At 35.0% G+C, this 13,756-nt stretch overlaps 1 protein-coding gene across 1 annotated transcript in view; it reads left to right on the forward strand.

The window, feature by feature from the left end:
• Positions 1-13,756, forward strand: part of LOC145246542 (tRNA (guanine(6)-N(2))-methyltransferase THUMP3-like) — a 613,480-nt gene that overhangs the window by 177,649 nt on the left and 422,075 nt on the right. The gene's annotated exons all lie outside the window — the stretch shown is intronic.

Genomic DNA, 13,756 nt, shown 5'->3' on the forward strand with positions numbered 1-13,756 from the left:
CTGGTAAAGGGTACCACAATTACAGGAGCCTATTATGCTTCACTTTTGAGGAAATTAAGGGAAGCTATCAAAATCAAGAGGCGGGGTAAAATCAGCAAAGATACCCTCCTCCTGCAGGACAACGCTCCGGTCCACAACTCGCATGTCGCCAGATCAGAAGCACGGGCGTGTGGTTATGAAATCTTTCCCCATCTTCCCTACTGTCCTGACCTTGCACCCTCTGACTTTCACCTGTTCCCAGCCATAAAGTTGTTTTTGAAAGGAAAGCGTTTTCCAGATGATGCAGCCTTGATTTCTGAAGTCATGTCGTGGTTGGGAGATCAACCTGGGGTATTCTACAAAAACGGTTTCAGAGCTGCATTAAAGGATGTGAGAAATGCATACCTCTGGGTGGTTCCTATGTAGAGAAAGACTGGTAACTGTGCCAAGTTTCGTTGCTCTACTGATATGGTCATGGGTCATGGGCATTACTTATTGCACATCCCTCGTAATCCTATGTAATGAACAAGTCGACTTATAGCGACTACGAAAATTTTAAATTAGACCTTTTACTTGTCAAACACATGACACCTACACAAACCCTTTCTCTCTCTCCCACTTCATATACCTGGCTGAACAAGCAAAAAGCAGTAAAAATTTAAAACCTAAAAATTGAATCCCCCCTCCTCTCCTTACCCCCTTTTCTTTTTTCTTTACCATCCTCTCTCCACCTCCTCCTCCCTTTATCTATATATCTCCACCCTACCTGAATCTGCTATCCCCACACACACACTACAATCTAATGTATTTTAACCTTCAAAACTGAAATATTGTCGATACCGTCTCCTCCCCCTGATTATCTCCTACCCCGCCTTTTTTTCTCATATTTCTTCTAAAACACTTCTTCCAAATACTAACAACCATTTCTGTAAGGTCTGACGATGTTGTTGGATCGTAAACAGGGTCCAACATCTGAAACATGTGTAACTAAACAGATAAAACTGTAATAAAAAAAAAAATAAAACACATATTTGCTCTGCCATAGTATTGAGCATTCTCTTAAGGTTTTTACTAATAACCAGTTTTACCATCTCTCTCTCTCTCTCTCTCTCTCTCTCTCTCTATCTATATATATATATATATATATATATATATATATATATATATATATATATAAAAGAACAAGTAGTTAATAAAAAAAAATAAAACACATATTTGCTCTGCCATAGTATTGACCATTCTCTTAAGGTTTTTACTAATAACCAGTTTTACCATATCTCTCTCTCTCATATATATATATATATATATATATATATATATATATATATATATATATATATATATATATAAAAGAACAAGTAGTTAATAAAACTTGTTAAAAAACACTTTGAAAAAGAGTTAAAAAATATATTTAATTTTAAAAAAGGAAGCACAAAATAAGTGGATAGTCATTAATCTGCGGAGTTTCGAAAAAATACTTTCCTTCCTATCAGAGGGTTGGATTTAGCAAAATGCGGGATCAGATTTTGCTTTCAAAAGTATTTAAAGAAACTACAAGTAAGTCATAGATCTTACTTGATAACAAAAAGTGAAGCAGAGGGTGAACAAAAAAGTGATTTCACTTTTTTGTTTTATTTTACTTCAGTCGAAGTTCTCAGAAATCAAGGGGTCACGACCTGTGGCTAACACTTGAACTCTATATGAGATACATAGATATTCGAATATTCCATTAAAGTTCTTTATCTCTTAAGCATTGAGTTAGTAAAGAAATTGAGAACAATTTTCCTCTTCCCAATTAACCATTTTTATATGTTGTAGTATATCTTTCATGTTGGTCTCATGGTCTTACTGGATTCCAGGACAAGAATTTATCTAGTCTGGTGGAGTATCCAGCTTCGTGCTATTACTTGAGGTCATATCACTTGGAGAAGGTGCACCATTCCTCAGAAAAGCTCTGGGGTAGCCGTAATGAGTAGATCCTATTTGGGCTGCGAATACTATGTGATTTTGAATATTTGGTCAGGGTTTACTTCTATGGAAAAGTATCCTCATGCCAGATTGTTCTGACAAACCCCTTTACAGAAAGACCTTAGACACTCGAGGGTAGGGTCTAGTAGGCATTCAAGTTCTCTCCATTGGATAGTCTGTTGAAGGGTAAAATATCCAATAACGGTAAAATCCAAAATTGCAGAATCCAAGAAAATTGGTTAAATTTCGATTTCTGTTGAGATTACTTTATAAATATTGATTCTTTAATAGTTATAATATACTTTAGTTTTGCCATCTTGGATCATTTTGGTAAACTTAACTGTAATTTTTATTTTATATATATATATATATATATATATAAGAGCAAAGATGTATATTGATTTATTTTGATGCTACACTTGAGTTAATTTGTCCTTAGTCAACGTAAGGGAAACCCTTGTATACACAGGCAATTTTTATTTTTGTGTACTTCCAGAATGCCCCCTTTGGAGGAGCTGGTTCCCTCCCCCTCATTGAAAATTACCTTGTGTCATAGTTTGCTCTTATGGGGAAGCAAATAGACTTTTATTATCAATGTCAGAGCAAGAAAAAATTATCTCTTTGAAAAAAGTTCATATTTTTTCTCGATTTAATTTGGTTTCTCATTTGGTTATTAGATTGATGTGGGTTACCGTATAAAGAATAACAAATAATAATAATAATTATTATTATTATAATACTATTAATAATATATGGCATCACAGTTAAATGGTTGATCTAAAAGCCAAACTAAATGAACATTTGGAAGCGGCACCTTGAATTTGATGCCATTATCAATCTCAGAAGTTCTGGAATCAAGAATTGAGTTAAAAATTATAAGAAAATATGCAGAAATAACATTAAAAACAAATTCCGACATTTTTTCTTTTTTTTTTTTTTGACTCATATTCACCTTGATCATTTTAAATTAGGGACCCTGTCTATATGGACACAATAACTAGTACAGGTAGGGAGCTTCTTTCTTAGAACTGCACGCCTGTGGAATTGTCTTCCGTTTTCCTGCTTTCCAGCTGACTACAATATGGTTGTCTTCAAGTCTAACGTAAACAAGTTCTTGATGAGCCATTCCACTTGTTAAGTTTACCGAATTTCCATTACTAACGATTACTATATTGTTCGATTTCTACTGTACAGTCTTTAACCCTTATCCTGGAGTGGCCTCTTTGCCTTGATAATGTGCTGATGCCCATATGAAAAAAAAAAAAAAAAAATTCCAAAATCTAAGAGTTTGATGGAAGAAACTATTTAGACAGAAGGCTTTCCAGCCTAGGGATCCATGGAATATTTCTGGGGGTCCACCGGCAAAACATAACGAAATGGGGGGTCCACAACGATATTTTGATGGTCCATGAAGAAAACCAACTCAGAATAGTTTTTATTAAAAATGTAATTTCTACTGTAATTTTGTATTTTTTTTTTTTTTTTTTTTTTTTTTTTTTCAATCATTCAAGTTATTTTAACTATAATATTTTTATTTACCAGGTTTAAATTAATTTTCATTTAAAAATAAAGCTTAATTATACAATATTTCTTTGATTATTAAAACCTCAAAATTTATATGAGTGAAAAATAGAAGATTGTCTTATGACCAATAGTTATGAAGGGGTCCATCAAGATAAAAAGAAGGCAAAAGGGGTCCATGAGTAAAAAAAGGTTGAGAACCACTTGTCTAGGATATTTATGCCGAGTAGGAACCAGTTCGTCGGAATACATTTAATGAAAGTACTTATAAAATCTATTGCGATGATGGGACAGGGGTTGGAGCTCATTTTGATAGCAACCACCACATGGAAACAAGCGACTATAACAAACATGGCAAAAAGAGACCATGTATAAACATGGCCCACGTATGTATAAATACATTTAATTTTATTGTTGTAAACATTTTGGCCTTGATGAGTGGTGATTTGCTTCAATCTATATATCCATAAAAGTGAAATTATCTTTGTGTGTTTGTGTACATTTCTCTACCAAACTACTGTCAATTTTCAGTCTACAGACTTGAGATTTGACATAAGGAGTATTAAGATTTGGGAAAATCTTTTTAATCGGTTTTCAGCTGGAAATTTATCTGTCAAGGGGTCAAAGTTCAACGATTTGACCTTTGAAAACTCTACCAAACACTTGAAATTTTAGATGTAGGTTACTTGGACATGAATCAAACTTTTTAATTTGATTTGAGCCAAAAACAAATGATACTACGGTCTCTACCAAATTACTCAACCAATTTTTGGTCTAAACATTTGAAATTTTACATAAAGTGTATTCAGACATATGGCAAGCTTTTTAATCGGTTTTTGGCCGAAAATTTGGCTGCTAAGGAGTCAAAGTTCAAAAGATTTGACCTTTGCGGTCTCTAGCAAACTATTCAGCCAATTTTGGGTCTAAACATTTGAAATTTTATATAAAGGGTATTCAGACATGCAGCAAGCTTTTTAATCAGTTTTTGGGTGAAAATTTGGCTGTCAAGATGTCAAAGTTGGCCGAGTTGATCTTTGCAAACTCTACCAAACTCCTCTGCCAATTTTGGGTCTAAACACTTAATATTTTACAAGTAGATTACCTGGGCACGAGTCAAACTTTTTAATATATATATACATATGCTCATAAAGTTATGAACAGTACACAGGGCCCGAGCAAAGCCGGCTGAACTGCTAGTAGTAAAACAAAAAATTAATTCATGATTGTAAGAAATGACGCCATTTTCCCCAGCAGCATTTTGAGCTGTGCAGTTGTGTAGGACGTATTATTATGAGGAGATTATTTTTTGGATCCTGTTTAATAGAGACTCATTGTTGACGCACCACCACTCCATATGGCAAAAATACTCTGTGAATGGCGGTTTTTGTAAAGATATAGGATGCTGTCGGGTGTAAGTAGTTATCTAGCATGGTAGAGAGAGACTACCTTCTTTGATTCAGCCTTGGCAGTGTCTTCTATTTGTAAACATGCAGTAGGCTGCATGTTTTAGTAGCACATGCAAATGACTAGCAGGTGATAGATGTTCACTCAAATGGAAAAGGGAGGGGCTGGAGAGAATAGAAGATATCTCTAGTTGGGAGTCTGGCCATCCAAGAGATGTTTTTTTTTATTTGAAATGAAATAAGTACCTCATTAAATGTAGTTCAGACTGAGAGCAGCTGACTTGAAAAAAGTAACGTCTATGATTGTAAATAATCGCCTTTGAATGAACACTGTCTAGCCATTATTTCCAGTGGATATCTCGAGTAGTCCACTTCTGGGTGGTCGAATGGTGATCACTAACAGAGGGTCAAAATCTTGGGAAAAGTAATGTCAAGGATTGTATACCGATAATCCACTTTGAATAGACACTAGCTGACTGTTATCGCAAGTAGTCGAATGGGGACAAAGACCAAAATCCTAGATTTTCACTTGGAAGTGAAAAGATTCTAGAAGATGGAAAGGAGAGGGAATAAGCTCTAAAGGGTTAAAATTGAAAAAAATTTGTCAGGCATAAGTCGACTAAACATGTTTTTTTTTTTTTTTTTTTTTTTACAAAGGCATAGCCACTTATCAAGGCCCAGAGACCACTCGAGGATAAGGGTTAAGAGTGTACAGTAGTCAATTGGACAATATAGTAATCATTAGTAATGGAAATTTGGTAAATTTGTTAACTTAAGTGGAACGGCTCATCAAGAACTTGTTTACGTTAGACTTGAAGACAACCATATTGTAGTCAGCTGGAAAGCAGGAAAACGTAAGACAATTCCACAGGCGCGCAGTTCTAAGAAAGAAGCTCCCTACCTGTACTAGTTACATTGATAAAAATATAAAATATGTATATATATATATAGATATATATTGTTCGTTTTTGTTCAGATAAATTTGAATGCATGTACAAAATGTTCAAATAAAAACAAAACGAGAAAGAAAGCAAGGGAGGTTATCTATCATGGCTTTGGAATTAGCCTGAGGATTTCCGACTAATGGTCAAATAAATTCATTGAGACTAACGAAGTCCATTTCTTCTTCATTCTCTCCTTGCTGATTGGGCCGGCTTGGCAGTTGCCACTTTCAGATAAGTCGGCAAACTAATGAGTAGGTGTCTCTGCACTTCTTAAATCGACTGAAATCCATTAGCGCAGGTCAGGAAAGTCTGTAAACGCGTTCGCTGTGGCGAATGCACCGAGGAAATCAAAATTCTCCTTCTGTCAATGTCGTGTTAGTTGTGACCAAAACATTGGAACTGATTCGTTCTTCGGCCTACATTTGGTGTAAAACCTGAATTAAAAGAATTACAGGGTGGAACGATAAAAGTGTTGCCCTAAAGAAAACAACACTACAGCTTTATTTTAAAACTTTTATTGAAAAACTCCAATCGATAACTTGATTATGTAGTAGAGCTTACATCTATTCAATGTAGTCGCCTTCAGTCTCAATCACCGCCTTGATACGGGTCCGGAACTGGGAGCATACCTTTCCAAAAGTGCAGGCAGGAGCTCTGTGAATATTCGGCAGATGGGGGCAATCAGGCTGGCTTTGGTGTTGTGGGGAGGTCATGTTAGTGATATTCTTGATGTATGACTAAATGAATAATCCATCGATGGGTGAGAAGGGGGGGGGCAGTGAGAGAAGTGTACTAAGTCGTAGCACTCCTTTTGAAGCCAAGCCTAAGTCTCTATAAACTTGTGGACCAGCGTCGAATCTGGCTGCCACACCCTGGGTGTGCTAGCGACCACCTGGTTGCATCAAAGGATCACCCCACTCTTCAGCACATCTAGGTACACTTTGGTGTTGACTTTCCAGCCGACTTCGAAGATGTGAGGTGGCATGATGTGGCCCTCACTAGAAACCCCACCATAGACCATCACTGTGTCCGGAAACTTTGTTTTCATCACCTTCTGCACATCTGTTATTTGTGGCAATCCAGCAATAGCTTTTGAGGGTGCTGGCAATAGTCCTGTTGTCATAACTTGGATTGGTAGAGAGCATGAGTTGTACAGTGGCGCATCTCCGATCTCACTTGTTGAACATTGTATCACTTTCAGATATGTAGAAGGCTCCTATCGCTGACCAACTAGTAGATGGTCTGCACTAAAAAAGAAAGCCGGCCTGCCTACTACCACTCCCCCCCCCTCCCCAAACAAACACCTGAGCAACGGTATGCACCCTCACTAGTTGTATATTAAAGCCTCTGTTAGTTTCTAGAAACAATCGATACCCTCTGTAAGAGTGAGGTAGTTGCATGTGAACTCTATAATGAAGCAAAGGTACATAATCTCTAACTTTTCCAGAACTGGCATTCATTGATATCGGTGCAAAGGAGAAGCCCAAATCAACTGGAAACAGTGTCGGGATAAACAGAAAGACTGGTGTTATTTCAAAAGTTTAGACTATCTAGCTGTATATAGCTGGTGTTGCCAAATCGAAACAGGTCTTGCTAGTAATGATGATGATGATAATAATAATAATCGCTACATTAACCAGATTACTTAGATAATCCTAACCCTAACCAGATTACTTAGATAATCCTAACCCTAACCAGATTGCTTAGATAATCCTAACCCTAACCAGATTGCTTAGATAATCCTAACCCTAACCAGATTGCTTAGATAATCCTAACCCTAACCAGATTACTTAGATAATCCTAACCCTAACCAGATTACTTAGATAATCCTAACCCTAACCAGATTACTTAGATAATCCTAACCCTAACCAGATTACTTAGATAATCCTAACCTTAACCAGATTACTTAGATAATCCTAAGCCTAACCAGATTACTTAGATAATCCTAAGCCTAACCATAACCAGATTACTTAGATAATCCTAACCCTAACCAGATTACTTAGATAATCCTAACCCTAACCAGATTACTTAGATAATCCTAACCCTAACCAGATTACTTAGATAATCCTAAGCCTAACCATATTACTTAGATAAATACTTTTATAGTTTTAACAAAAAGGCTACGATAATATCCCAGGGTTTCTATTCATGCTGAACGTCCACAGAACACCTAGCAGCAGTATATTACATATCAAAGATGTCGTTGTGAAATTTCCACAGATCCCACTAATATATAATAATAATAATAATAATAATAATAATAATAATCACACGTACAAAAAAAAAACCCAAACAAACAAGAGAACGAGTGTTGTAAATTAAATACACAGTTTTTTTTTTTCGTGTATCACATGTTCCGATCATTATCGATTCTTACTAATTACCTTTGTGTGTCTCGCTGGCGCGTGTAACAAAAGCCATGGCTGTTATCAACAAGTCACAACGAAGGGTGAAAACAAAAAGGCGAGATTGACCAAAATTGATTGCCGTTATTAATTATTGATTTCTTTAATAAATAATGAATCAATTACAAAATAGATTTGATTAATGGATTACAGGTCCGCTCCACTCTATGAGAACCTCGCTCGTTATTAATGGAAGTGGATGGGCTTGGTCGGGAGTAGAGGTCTTTTTTCTGTCTTATAACAAGCATTTGCATTTCAAATAGAGCTCAAACAACAAAACTTCATAAATTATCTTGAAGTACTGTGTGCGTAAATATATATATATATATATATATATATATATATATATATATATACTAGCAGAAGTACTCGTCGTTGACTGGGTTCAAAAACAGCCTACAGAAAATGGACTGTGATTGATGAAAGTATGATAGGTTATGAAAAAGAGGGGGTTGTAAAGAGATAGGTTTTGATACTCAAAAATTTTACTCTAAGCAAAATATGATGAAAGTAAAGATAATTTTCGCGAAAATATATTTTTTTATATCAACTTTGTTTCCATTCGTAGCCAAGAGTGACCAACAAAATGATGTTTCCTTACAAAGAGAAAATGTTATATATATATATAATAATGTAAATATACAAGAAATAAATGTTACCATAGTCAATAAGAGTTACTTTTATAGTAGAAAAGTTCATTGGTTTGTATTTTTAAGTAGTTTGTAAAAAATCTTCTTTTTTTTTTTTAATTTACAAACCGGTTTCAAAACAAAAATCAAAATGGCAGTGACTGTGAAATGGAGAGCCCCATTTTCAATTTGAAGGAGGGGCACCTGAGCATTCTGTGTTAACAATTTAAGAGAGTTCAGTCAACGTAAGGAATATTTATAAACATATTTTAATGTTTTTCGTTATTTTGTGCTTGAGGAATATTCGATTATGGCATGTGTAGTGCATATAAAAATTCATTTAAGTAGTTATCGCCTCAAATTTTGTTTTAATTTCGGTTCGCTGAAATTATTTCAAGTAAAGAGCATTAAAAACTATTTCAAAACAACAAAAAACATGAACTGACTTTTTATTGACTATGGTAACATTTATTTCTTGTATATTTATTTTTTCGGGTAGTCGTTTGTTGGCTTTTTTGCTAAACACTCTTACTAAATAATATCGACAAAATATTGAAAAACAAAGAAACAAAAACAGTTTTGAAAAATAATGAAGCTTTACTTACTTTAGTAAAATAATCCGAAACATCAAAATGGGATATTAAAAAAGTAAACACGTAATTACTTTAGTTTTTTAAAGCAAAGAATAAATATGAATAAGAAGAAAATGGCGCCCTTTTCAAGCAGAACAGCTTCGTTTCAGTTTTACAGTATTGAATGGTGTAGTATTGCGCTGTCGGATTCAGGTTGTACTATTGTAATGTAAAGAACATGCAGACAGGGTTGTAATCAACTGAATTCCTTCTAGTACACTGACAAAAAAAGCTTAAACAGATATATAAATAAAAATAAAAAGGTTATGTAAATATTTTTAAAAAGACGCGTAATCACGTGAGCAGGAGTTTTTCCTTCTTTTGACACAATAACAAGTAACGTTCTTATTTTTTATTATTTATCTATTTATCTATTTTCGAAAGAGTGCCACGTGCAAGTGGGGAAGGAAAATAACAGAGTTATGCAAAATTTGTGTTGAGAATTGTCAAAAGTTACGGCTTTTTTTTTTGGCTTTCACTTGAATAAGAACGTGAATTTATGAGGTGAATTTATTCGACACAATATGATTCAACTCAAACAAATAAATAATAACTAACATGAATTAAGATTAAAGTTAAGGTGTTATTGTGGACTCTCACCCCTTTTAAAAAACCTTGTTAAACATTGTGACATATTTACATTCTATGGAGTTCAGGCACGAACAAACCCCCAATAATTTTATTATACCAAATTTCTTCAAACTGAAACATAATTATCAAAGTATACTTACGCAAATAAATATGAAAAGTCTTTGTTAAAGTTTGTGCCATATTTACATGGAGTACAGGCGCGAACACAGACCCCACAATTTTATTATACCATCCATATTTAAGTTGAAACATACTTATCAAAGTATTCTTATGTACATCTATATCAAAAACCCTTGTAAACGTTTTTTTTTTTTCATTTTTTATTCCCATATTTTGGGGGCCAGGCACAAATGCAGACCCCACAATTTTTATGAACCACCATTCTGCCAGATCAAACATACCCATTCCTGATCCTCGATACATCTTCTATATGTAATCAGTTTTTTAAAATAGTCAACCATATAGGAGCCTATTCGTGACCAGATACACACACACACACACACACATGTTCAGCTTTATATTATAGATATTGAATAAATGACAAAAGACTATATTCCAAAGTTCATGATGTCGACCATCTTATAATTTATTCCTTTAATTCAGTTGACATTTACAATTCTTGTTAACTGAATTAAAGAAATAAATTATAAGATGGTCAACATCATGAACTTTGGAATATAGTCATTTGTCATTTATTCACTATATTGCTCTGTAAGCCTCCGGGTGAGGCCCCGTGTTTTGACAAGCTTCTGGGTTTGACCTTTACTCCTGATCTGAAATGGAACACGTACATCAAGTCTGTTGCCAAGGTCGCTGGAAAGAGGGTGGGATCCTTCTACCGCTCCAGAAGATATCTCACTACTGATGCAATTCTCTATCTATATAAAAGCCAAGTACATCCAAGGATGGAATACTGTTGCCATATCTGGGCAGGAGCTGCAAAAAACAAGCCTATCCTGCCTTGACAAAGTACAAGATAGACTTTGTGGCTTAGTGGGGGATGCCCTTTTCTCTTCCCTGCAACCTCTCTCCCACAGAAGAGACGTTGCGAGCCTATCCTTGTTTTATCGTTATTTCCATGGCAGGTGCTCGTCTGAACTCCAGTCTCTGGTCCCCCCTCGCCAATCTTTCACGAAAAACACCCGTCTAGCCGAATCCACTGTGAAAAATTTCCCCCACTCTTTATCTGTGCCTAAATCAAAACGCGGATTCCATGAACAAAGCTTCTTTCTTAGAACTGCACGCCTGTGGAACTCTGTTCCGTCTGCCTGCTTCCCACCGGACTACAACTTGGATGTGTTCAAGTCCAATGTTAACAAATTCCTAATGAACCGCCCCCTTAAGTAAACACTTCATCAAATCTCCACACTAACGTAATGTACTTGCAATAACCCTTATCCCTGAGTGGCTTCCGGGCCTTGATAAGTGGTGATCACTGTGTAAAAAAAAAAAAAAAAAAATTACATTGAGCTTCTTAAATAAGGATTGGTATATATTAGATATTATATAAGAAAATATATTTCTGCATAAATATATATATATATATATATATATATATATATATATATATATATATATAGGACAGAAAAGAATAGACACCAATAGAAACAGTTTATTTCAATAAACATAATTTATAGAACAAAATAAAAAATAAATGGCAACAAATTTAATAACTAATACTTGGTTGACCTTCTCTTTGCTGTTTTTAATGTGAGGACTCTTCTAAGCATAGCATTGATCAGTTCACGAATATCATCTTGAGGAATTTCTTGCCATATCTAACGCAAAAATGCTAAAAGTTCAGGCTTAGAAGATGACTTCCTTTTCTCTTTATAAAGGTTCCGGTCAAATATGCCCTAAATGTTTTCAATTGGGTTCATATCCAGGGACTGACTTGGCCATGGAAGTTTGTTAATCCCATTTTGACTCAAGCAATGCTATGTCACCCTAGCAGAGTTACATAAATAGGGAGTTAAATGGGTTCATTCTACCACTTGAGAATATTGGTAGGAGTCGTTCATGTAATATTGGAACATATTTAGCAGAATTGATGTTTCCTTCACACTCCACCAGGTCTGAGTAACCGTCACTCCAAATTGCATACTCATACCCTTCTACTGTTAGGAAATAATGCAAACTGACTCATCAGAGAAAATGACATAGGTCCAAAAGGTCATAGGTGCTTCCACCATCTCACGAGCTCAATCTTTTCTGTGCTTGATCTTGGCAGGACAAAGAAGATGGTTCCTTCTTGAACCTCTACCATAGTAGCCCGGCTTGTGAAGATACCTGACAGCTGTTCTGAGACTGACACTAGCTTGTGCTGCAATGTCAGAGGCTTTGCACCGAGGATCGTCAAAATTTCTTTTCACAAGATGCAAGGTTCTTTCAGAGGACCCTAAATGAGGTTTTGTGAACTCTTTGTCCTCTACTGTGGATGGTACGATCACTCTATCAACAGTAGAAAGGGATATTGAAAGATTTCCTGCTATTTTGTGTTGACTAAGACCCCCTTTACGTTAACCATGATTTATCCTCGCAGAAATTCTGATAGGTTTGATGCTCCTTTGATTTGTGGCATGCTTCAATGTTGTTAGATGCAGTTTTAATGAGATATTCTAAGTTAGCAGTATTCTTGTCTATAAATATAAAAAAAAGCATATATTAATCCTAGGAAAATTACTTACCTTGGTGTCTATTCTTTTCTGTCATGTCTGTGTGTATATAGATTTGTGTGTGTTTATATTGCTACTTTATACTAGTTATTTATTTGTTTATTTATTAATTGTTATGATTATAATTATCATCTTTGTTATTTGTTGTTATTTATGCTTTTTTGTATGTGTTGTTATCCTAAGGTAAAATATATTGTGTTTATATACCAGTTTGTTATATTACTCCTATAGTTGGGTGTTCTTTAAAATTTAGGATAGCTAATTTCTCATTCAAACATAGTCTACACGGGTCATCTAAGTTTATACATGTACCATTTTATTTGACTTTCCTTGAGCTCCTAGTAGTAGTTTTCTAATGCTGTTTTTATTGGTTGTTTTTTTAATGTACTTCTGTGGTCATAATATCTGCTTTTCAAATCTAGAGAGGTTATTCCGACAAAATATTTCTTGTTATTTGAGTCACCTTTGGTAAATATTGTGGCCTATCGATGCTTTCGGTTAGGCATTTATTTTGCATAGAACAGAGTGCCTTGTGACATCGTGCAAATGAGTGCATAGGAAAATATCAGCAGCAGCAAAGGATGGCTGGCTTGCGAAAAGATTAGTGGAAACAGTAGCCGAAAAAAGCATATGCAGATTAGAAAGTGTGCGTGAAAAGATAAAGGAAAAAATTTTTTAAAAGGCACCACGTGGTTGTGAGAAGCAAAGTGCGGGTTGAAAAAATGGATGTGTAAAGTTAAGGATGAGAATGGGCAGGCTGTTGCTAGCATGCAGTTAGAGGAAGGAGAAATGCAATCATGCTAGATGGACATGTGGCAGCTAGAGACTATTTCAGTAGTAACAGTAATAAATGCTTTTGTTAGAAAGAAAAAGATGCCGACCTGGATTTTTATTTATTTCTTTTCAGTTACATTTTTATGAATTACTAAAGCAAAGTGCAACAGCCACATTACAGTTTTAGTTTTACAGGTACAAGGTTTTTGCTCATTGTTAATGTTTTTATTCCTAT

Source organism: Euprymna scolopes, chromosome 24 (genome assembly GCF_053919585.1).
Source record: "Euprymna scolopes isolate OS-2025 chromosome 24, ASM5391958v1, whole genome shotgun sequence".
NCBI lineage: Eukaryota > Metazoa > Mollusca > Cephalopoda > Sepiida > Sepiolidae > Euprymna > Euprymna scolopes.